Source organism: Salvelinus alpinus, chromosome 10, assembly GCF_045679555.1.
Source record: "Salvelinus alpinus chromosome 10, SLU_Salpinus.1, whole genome shotgun sequence".
In the NCBI taxonomy this organism is placed as follows: Eukaryota; Metazoa; Chordata; class Actinopteri; order Salmoniformes; family Salmonidae; genus Salvelinus; species Salvelinus alpinus.
The window spans coordinates 54,158,396-54,168,538 of NC_092095.1; positions in this window are offsets into that span (position 1 = coordinate 54,158,396).

The following is a 10,143-nucleotide window of genomic DNA, read 5'->3' on the forward strand; positions in this document are numbered from 1 at the left end:
CAATGTGGCACCATCAGACGATACCCCCAGACAGGGCCAAACAGGCAGGATATAACCCCACCCACTTAGCCAAGGCACAGCCCCCACACCACTAGAGAGATATCTTCAACCGCCAACATACCATCCTGAGACAAGGCCGAGATTAGCCCACAAAGATCTCCGCCACGGTACAACCCAAGGGGGGGCGCCAACCCAGACAGGAAGATCAAGTCAGTGATTCAACCCACTCAAGTGACGCACCCCTCCTAGGGACGGCATGGAAGAGCACCAGTAAAGCCAGTGACTTAGCCCCTGTAATAGGGTTACATATTGACATTGTCTTTGGTATTATTGTGTGTAGCTACGCTTGCTTGCTTGCATTTTAGCTAACTACCTATGTAGCTAGCTAGCTAGCTAGCCCATAGAGAGAGCATTGCATTCAAGATTTTGTAGTCAACTTGAGCGGCAAAACAGATTTACGCAATGATTTTTCATGTTGCTACCAACCTTACTATAACGCCAAATTAAACATTTGTTCACAGAACATTTTGTTCTCACAAATAAGTATTATTTAACACTTTAAATGAAAGGAATTTGTGGTTTTGGGTACATTTTTCCTTTAAAGATTGCAAAGACTTTTCTCATTTTCTTCCCTGCCTTTTGTTGTGGAATATTCCATGATCCCTTTTCTTTCCCGTTTGAAGTACGATCAATATTTAGGGACATGTGTGAAATGACTGCATTGCCATATTTGATTTCATGTAGTCTTTGACACATTCCTGCCTATATTAAAGGCTGTAATGCTTGATGATGAGAATCGGTCAATGTATGAATAAATATGCATTGCATTAAACAAATATAATTATTTATCGATTGCGCCGGTGTCATACCAAAATAATAATGCAGTATGTTTATTAGAATGTCGACTGGAAAGGTATTCAATGATTATATGCCTAAAAACTCCTGACACCTGCATTTAAGTTGGTCTGTGTACGTACGTGCGAGCATATTTAACAGTAGTAGAAAAATCATAATAGGTAAAGAGAGGTAGGTAGATGGTATGTCTAGAGAGAATAAGTAAAAGTAATTGAAAATATGATTACCTCTGAAAGATGGTTTCATTTTATTCCTGATTGCGTACATAGTTTTTTTAACACCACACTGCTTGCCTTGACAGTTCCAGCAACTTTATTTCATTACAAAAAGCAGATGAGTACCCAGTAGTAACCTGTAATTGCTAATCATGTTCTCATTCTGCATGAGCCTCTGGATCCATCTATTAGTTTCTTAGAAATCACATGTCAACCTTGAATAAAGAATAATGCAGTAGAGTGAATTACCAAAGAGATACTTTGAAAATTGAAAAAAGTTTGCATCAGGGGAGGTAGGGAGGAGAGAAGAGAGATATTTTAACCATCTACCTAAGGCGTGTGATTCAAAATGGGAAATCCTCCTGTGCCTCCTCTTATTTTGGTGGGTCTCTGCGGGAATCATTTAGTTTGTGTCATTTACCCTTGTGCAGTATGTGAGGAATCACCTTGAAGGCAGGGACACTTTGCTTATACATTGCACATCTCACATCCCATTCCTTGACCATGTCTTTATTTACAGATTATAGACTTCCTAGAGTTCATCTATAATGGTGCCCTATTCCCTATATAGTCCACTACTTTTGATCACAGCATATAGGCCCTGGTCAAAAGTGGTGCACTACAAAGGGAATAGGGTGCCATTTGGGATGCAGCCTGGAACAAAGGGGGGTCTTGAATTCTATTAAATCTAGTATTAAATGGAAGTCTGCATTGGGGTAAATTGTCAAATGTAATTTTATTTGATTAAGAGCCTAAAATGCAGTGCTGATTAAACGGTCATCCGCAGGGCACAATGCACACAGCAAGTACCATACTAATTCATTTGTGTTGGCTCTCAGCATCAGCAGAATGCTTCTCTGTGTAAGTGAATATTCCATTGCTGTTAAAAAGTTAAAAGAATGAGGTTGTTCGTCTTAAAATGTGTACAAATTTAGGTTTGTGCAACTATCGTTCATTGTTTGACACTTGCTTTAAGGGCTTTGATATAGAGGTTATTGTATATTCATATAATTTCTCCTGTCTTCGGCACACAACCTCAGTCTCTACGAATTGTTTAAATCTTTAACATTTTGAGTATATGATTTCAAGAGAAACATTGGAACAGTAGTTGAACCTTGTATGACATACTTATTATTGTAAATACTATATACTGTGTAAAATCCAACGTTTAGAACTGTTAAGGGCCAAGGCTCTCACATCTAGCTACTGTATATCCGTTAGGACATTCTTGGTAGCAACTGATCAAAGAAGGGTATTTTCTGATGTGACAAGATCCCAATGGTTTACTTCAAGCCACCGGTTCTATTCTCTTCTCTCCATTTTTCAGAATGCGTGAATCCCTGATGGGTAAGTATTAGCTCATCATAATCTATTTTTTCTTATTACCCCGGCTCCTTTGATCTGGCTTGATTTGTGGTCATGTTTTCGGAATGACTGTGGTAGGAGATGAATTCACATTGCAGATGTTGTCATCTGTCGTTTGTCACTGAGATGTGGTCATTAACTAAATCTGGTCATGTATCAGTCACCTGTTCAGGGCGTTTTCATCTCCCAGTCTTGACTGGAGTGTGTCTGGGTCTGCCTGGGCTTAAGGCAGGACTGTGATCTATTATGGATTCATAAGAAGCTTCGTTGATGCTTGCTAACGAACTACAGTACCACCAGTGGTGTAAAAATACTGAAGTAAAAATACTTTAAAATACTACTTAAGTAGTTTCCTGGGGTATCTGTACCTTACTATTTAAAAAAATAAAAATAAACATCCTCTCACTGTCACTCTCACTGCACCAGATTTGCCAGTTCTTGTTGTGAGATGTTACCCCACTCTTCCACCAAAGCACCTGCAAGTTCCCAGACATTTCTGGGGGGAATGGCCCTAGCCCTCACCTTCCGATCCAACAGGTCCCAGACGTGCTCAATGGGATTGAGATTCGGGCTCTACGCTGACCATGGCAGAACACTGAACACGAGCAGTATGGCTGGTGGCATTGTCATGCTGGAGGATAAGGATGAGCCTGCAGGAAGGGTACCACATGAGGGAGGAGTATGTCTTCCCTGTAACGCACAGCATTGAGATTGCCTGAAATGACAAGCTCAGTCCGATGATGCTGTGAGACACCGCCCCAGCCCATGACGGACCCTCCACCTCCAAATCAATCCTGCTCCAGAGTACATGCCTCGGTGTAACGCTCATTCCTTCGACAATAAACGCGAATCCGACCATCACCTCTGGTGAGACAAAATCCGTGACTCGTCAGTGAAGTACACTTTTTGCCAGTCCTGTCTGGTCCACGACGGTGGGTTTGTGCCCATAGGCGACATTGAGCAGGGACCCTGGGCATCTTTCTTTTTGTGTTTTTCAGAGTCAGTAGAAAAGCCTCTTTAGTGTCCTAAGTTTTCATAACTGTGACCTTAATTGCCTACCGTCTGTAAGCTGTTAGTGTCTTAACGACCGGTCCACAGATGCATGTTCATTAATTGTTTATGGTTCACTGAACAAGCATCGGAAACAGTGTTTAAACCCTTTACAATGAAGATCTGTGAAGTTATTTGGATTTTAACAAATTATCTCTGAAAGACAGTGTCCTGTAAAAGGGATGTTTCTTTTTATAGAGTTTTATATTTCTGACAATTTTAACTTCACTACATTCCTAACAGAAAATATGTACTTTTTACTCCCATACATTTTCAGTGACACCAAAAATGACTTGTTACATTTCAAATGCTCAGGCAGGACAGAATGTTGGTCCACTTCACGCAACTACCAATAATAACGCGTTACCAATCATCCCTACTCTCTCTGATCTGGCGTACTCACTACACAAATATTGTCTTTGTAAATGATGTCTGAATGTTGGAGTGTGCCCCTCTGTCCGTTAAATTAATTTTGCCATCTTGTTTGCTTAATATAAGGAATTTGATGTATAGCATTTAATTTTAATTTTACTCAAGTATGACAATTGAGTTATTTTTCAACCACTGAGTTCCACACTTGCTCACCCCAAGTACCCCAAGTCTAGAGGTACTTCATATTTACATTAAATGGTAGAGACGTTTTAGTTTTCTTTGGTTTCCATAGTGTACAAATACAGCTCTTCTGCGTCCTGTTTGTAAAATCAGCATATTTGTGTTTATGAATGTGCTAATTAGCACAACTGTGTTATCAATGGTTTTTAAATCAGGATTCTTATGGATCCATGGAGAATCATGCAGGGGATGGAGCTCCCACATTGCAATTTGCTTGCACATCATGTGGTATGGGTAATCACCATTCACGCTGTAAAATCATAGTTAACAAGAGGACACTGGGAGAGGGGTCACCTGAGTCAGCGCTTTACAATGAGGCACAAAGAGGAACTTTAACATAGTCACAAAGAGGGCACAGGGGATGTAATAACGGCTAAACGACTGCATAAATGGACCAGCCTGAGCGGGGTGGACAGGGAAGGGCACAGGAGTGCTCCAAGAAGATGCTCCCCATATTTGCTAAGATTGCAGATCGACTCTCATTACTCCAGGTCATACCTGTGTCCGTTGTGGGAGTAAAATAATCTCAGCAAACACGTAGAAGAGTGTAAAACAGAAAGTATGTGCCTACATGTGGTGTAGGATCAGGAGTCAGGAGTTGTTTGAACATAGTTATCAAATCATATAAATTTTTTAAGTGTACTTTATTGTGCACTTTCTGTGACTTTTGGAAGTGTCGTAATGAAGTGAACACGAGGCTTTGATCCATAAACCAGCAGTGCTGAGTTAGAAGTATCTGTCACTGTCTGCAATCAAAAAATATACACTGAACAAAAATATAAATGCAACATGCAAAAATTTCAAAGATTTTACTGAGTTACAGTTCATATAAGGAAATCAATCAATTGAAATCAATTCATTAGGCCCTAATCTATGGATTTCATGACTGGGAATACAGATCACAGATACTTTACAAAAAAGGTAGGTGTGTGGATCAGAAAACCAGTCAGTATCTGGTGTGACAACAATTTGCCTCATGCAGCCCGACAAATCTCCTTCGCAGAGTTGGTCAGGCTGTTGATTATGGCCTGTCTGCCATCTACCCGGTACAATTCATCCGTGAAGAGCACACTTCTCCAGCGTGTCAGTGGTCATCGAAGGTGAGCATTTGCCCACTGAAGTCGGTTACGACGCCGAACTGCAGTCAGGTCAAGACCCTGGTGAGGACAAGGAGCACGCGGATGAGCTTTCCTGAGATGGTTTCTGACAGTTTGTGCAGAAATTATTCAGTTGTGCAAACCCACAGTTTCATCAGCTGTCCGGTTGGCTGGTCGCAGAAGATCCCACCAGTAAAGAAGCACAATGTGGAGGTCCTGGGCTAGCGTGGTTACAAGTGGTCTGCGGTTGTGTGGCCAATTGGACTTACTGCCACATTCTTTAAAATGACGTTTGAGGTGGCTTATAGAACATAAATGAACATTCAATTATCTGGCAACAGCTCTGGAGGACATTCCTGCAGTCAGCAAGCCAGTTGCATGCTCCCTAAAAAATTCAGACATCTGTGGTGTTGTGTTGTGTGACAAAACTGCACATTTTAAAGTGCCCTTTTATTGTCCCAAGCACAAGGGGCACCTGTGTAATAATCATGCTTTTTAATCAGCTTCTTGATATGCCACACCTGTCAGGTGGATAGATTATCTTGGCAAAGGAGAAATGCTCACTAACAGGGATGTAAACAAATTTGTGCACATTTTTGAGAAATAAAGTTTTTGTGTGTATGGGAAATTTCAGGGATCTTTTATTTCAGCTCATGAAACATGGGACCAACACTTTAAATGTTGCGTTTATATTTTTGTTCAGTATACAGTATACACAGTGCCTTCAGATTATATTTATATCCTTTGACTTATTCCACAGAGTTCCTTGGCTGAGATGGGAAAACCTGACAGAAGGACAATAGTATCTACAACACTTCACCAATCTGGGATTTGTGGGAGTGGCCAGACGGAAGCCACTCCTGAGAAAAAGGCACATGACAACATGGCTGGAGTTTACAAAAAGGCATGTGAAAACGATGCTGTGGTCTGATGAGACAAAAATTTAACTATTTGTCCTGAATGCAAAGCGCATTGTCTGGAAAAAAACCATGCACAGCTCATCACCCGTCTAACATCAAGCATGGTGGTGGCAGCATCATGCTATGGGGATGCTTTTCAGTGACAGGGACTGGGAGACTGGTAACGATAGAGGCAACAATCAATTGAGCCAAATACAAGCAAATCCTTGATGAGATCCTGCTTCAGATTGCAAACGACCTTAGTTCCAACTGGACAATGACTCCAAGGAAACAGCCAAAGCAACTCTGGAATGGCTTCATAACAATAATGTGAAAGTCCCAGGCAAAGCCCAAGCTTGAATCCAGATGAAAATCTGTGGAAAGACTTGAAGGTTGCTGTTCACCGCCGGTCCCCACCTACTTAACAGAGCTAGAGAAAATATGCAATTTAAAAAATATATATATGTTTTGAAAGCTGATAGACATACCCAAGACGACTCAAAGCTGTGGTCGCCACCAAAGGTGCTTCTCCAAACTATTGACTCAGAGGTGTGAATACTTATGTAAATCACATATTACTGTATTTAATTTTCAACAAATAATAAAACATGTCTAAAACCATGTTTTCACTTTGTCATTATGGGGCATTGTGTGTAGATGGGTCAGAACAAAAATGTACTTAATCCATTTTGAATTCAGGCTGTAACACAAGAACATGTAGTTATATCAGAGTGGTCATTGGGTTCTTGGTCACCTCCCTCACGAAGGTTCTTGCCCGGTTGCTCAGTTTGGTTGGACGGCCAGCTCTATGCAGAGTCTGGGTAGTTCCATATTTTTTCCATTTCCCAATTACGTAGACCACTGTGCTCTTGGAAACGTTCAACATTCTAGAAATTGTTTTATACCCTTCCCCTGATATATGCCTGATCACAGTTCTCAATCTCTGAGATCTACGGACAGTTCCTTGGACTTCATGGTATAGTTTCTTGCACTTTTAACTGTGGGACCTTATATTGACAGGTGTGTTTCTTTCTAAATCATGTCCAAACAATTTAATTGGCCACAGGTGGACTCCAATGAAGTAATAACATCTCAAGGATGATCAAAGGAAATGGGGTGCACCTGAGCTCAATTTGGAGTATCATAAAGGGGTGTGGGGTGTGGATACTATAAGGGCTGTGGATACTTATTTAAATTATATATTTCTGTATTTCATTTCATAAATTAGCAAAAAAAGTCTAAAAACATGTTTTCACTTTGTCATTATGGAGTTTTGTGTGTAAATGGGTGAGTAAAAAAAATATATTTAATCCATTTTGAATTGAAGCTGTAGCACAACAAAATGTGAAATAAGTCAATACTTTCTGAAGGCACTGTATAAAAAGAAATGAACATGTAACACCTAGCTCTGAAAAACAACCAACGACCGACGGCATCCATTCCTTCCACCCACCCACCTTTTCCGTGTCCGGGAACCTGATCCACAAAGGGACAGCCTCCAGATCCACTGTTCCCACTGAGAGGGCCCAGGCTCCAGTGTAGTCCACTGTCAGGGCTACATCAAAGGCCCACTGCTTTGGAAAGATAATGTCCTGGCTTTGGCCGCTATCCACCGATTCATGCATGCGTGTGGGCAACTTGTGTATTTTCCCTCGCCTTCTCCCTTTTCTCAGAACCGTTTAGAGCGTACAGCAAAACCCCATCTATGCTACCCTTTTAAATGCACTAATTCCTCCCACTTGCTGTGAGGTTCTAGCTGAGAAAATACATGAAAAGAGAAGCAGAAACTGGAAGGGAATGATGTAGAAGTGAATTAGGCCCCTCTTTGAGAGTATGCTTTCAATGTCCACTACTGAGCCTCTCAGAAGTACTCCAGAGCTCTACGGTGTGATTTGTGCACTTTGTAAGAGGTCTATCAGATTTAATGGGGCGATATCCTTGTTTCTTGTTTTACTTTACAGTTCACTTCACCTGTGTTGAAATAAAGTCTCCTGACACTTATGCGTCAAACAACTACTGCTTGAAATATCAAGGATTCAAGCTCCATTCCATGACCACCCTTATCTGCTATTTTGTGTTTGTTTTCTCCCGGTTCTATATTCTCCAACTGTTGCTTTATTCAAACTCTTGGCAGTCTTATCATTTGTATTGTATAAAAAGGTCTCCCCATTCCACTCGAGCATGCTACTAGCCCGGCAACCATCTTTTCTGCGGCGACCTGATATATCTTCGGTGTGAAGAGGGCTTTCAACCAGACATCCATCATATGAGACCCAATTCCTGTGTGGAAGGTCCTGCGCTTATATCACATTCCTATCGTGATGTGGGCCAAAACACATCAGTGGGTGTAATGACACAGTCTGATTCCCCTCCACCCCCAGTCTTCCACTCCCACGTCCTGGAAATGTCCCTCATGGTATGGGGAAATACGGCAGTTACTTTTTATGATGATATCAGAACTCCCGGTGACATCTGCTTAATGGTTTCATCCCAGGTGAGTCGAGTGGTGGCGGAAAGGTTTGTCTTTATGGCGGTTTTCCTTTTACAATTTGACAAGCGGATACTTGACAGCTTTCCCTTGTGCTCTTCTATCACAAAAAATTGGTTAGTGACCTGAATAATGGATTAGGGCTCATTAGGGTTGTGCTCCATGGGATTACAATGCATTCTCATCATCTGAATCGAAAACAATGTTCATTCAGGCGGCCATTTTAGTTGGTCCATTTGAAACGCCTCACTTGTTGCCCAAGGTTCCACGTGTCTGTGTTCTGTACATCTCACTCAGAATAATGTATTCATTGAAAAACCTCGCCATATCGGCAGGGTCAACGGTTCCTACAGGTCCGGGCTAGCCCTTACACAGAGACCATAACTCATATCCTTGTTTACATGCTCCAGCAAATGACTCTTTATGACATGTGTCACAGTGAGGGAGACAAATTCGCATCCAAATTCGCATCCATTTCTCCCTTAGCCGGCAGACGTCCATGTTATTAAGTGTGTGAGAGAAGGGTGGTACGTTAGAGGGCAAGGCTCTACTTGGTAGAGGCAGCATCTCTCCTCTACACCCAAACACAATTAAGTTAAATAATGATTGTATATCAATTTTACAGCAGTCAGAAAGGCTACCCTGTCCTTGTCTCAGAGTGAAATAATGCAGAATCCACCCCAGCCAAGGTTGTGTGCGAGGAAAATGGAACCTGTGCGATGGCGACGGCTGATGAAATGTGAATAGCAAAAAAATCAAGCAATGCACCATGAGCTCAAACTGAGGTTTCAGAAAAATTTTGGCCCCTGAAAAACTGAAACAACTAATCATGTGGATATTTATTTCCTGACTATTTATATCCTGCCTATTTACAGTTTCCCTATTCCTCTGAGTCTCTATCTCCATCACTCATACACTAGATCTATAGATCTATTGGAATATAGTTCGATAGTGGCATGCACATGAAGGATAGGTGGAACATGTACATCCTTTTCAAAGATATCCATACAACAGAACCATATTAACACAGCACACTATAACATCTGACCCAACCCAATCCCCCAGTCTTCCAGTGCCGTACCAGGGGCTGTGGGTGTGACCTAGTGTGTCAGCTCCACATGCATACGTCTTGCTTATGCAAGTCTGACTTGACCCGGTTAGTCTGAGTCTAATCTCCATCACTCATACACTAGATCTACAATATATGATCCTTTCCCCTCTCTGTATGCTATCTATTATCTGCCCTTCATCCCTTACTCCTTCTCTACATAAGGTTTCTATCCTTTCACTGCGGACTGTGCCTGTCCTCTCCCCATCCCTCATTCTTACGTGACCAGCCTTTTGTGCTAATGGCGTCATATTTTTCCCAGGGCAGAATTAGGTGTCTTTTATCATGCGGTCGACCCTCCCTTTTAACACAGGCTCACCTCACCACGGTTCCACAGCAAGAGACAAGTAGCCACTTGTAAAGAACCAGTGACTGGGGTTATTGGAGGAGGGATGGGAGAGTGGAGAGAGAGAGAGAGAGAGAGAGAGAGTGTGTGTGTGTGTGTGTGTGTGTG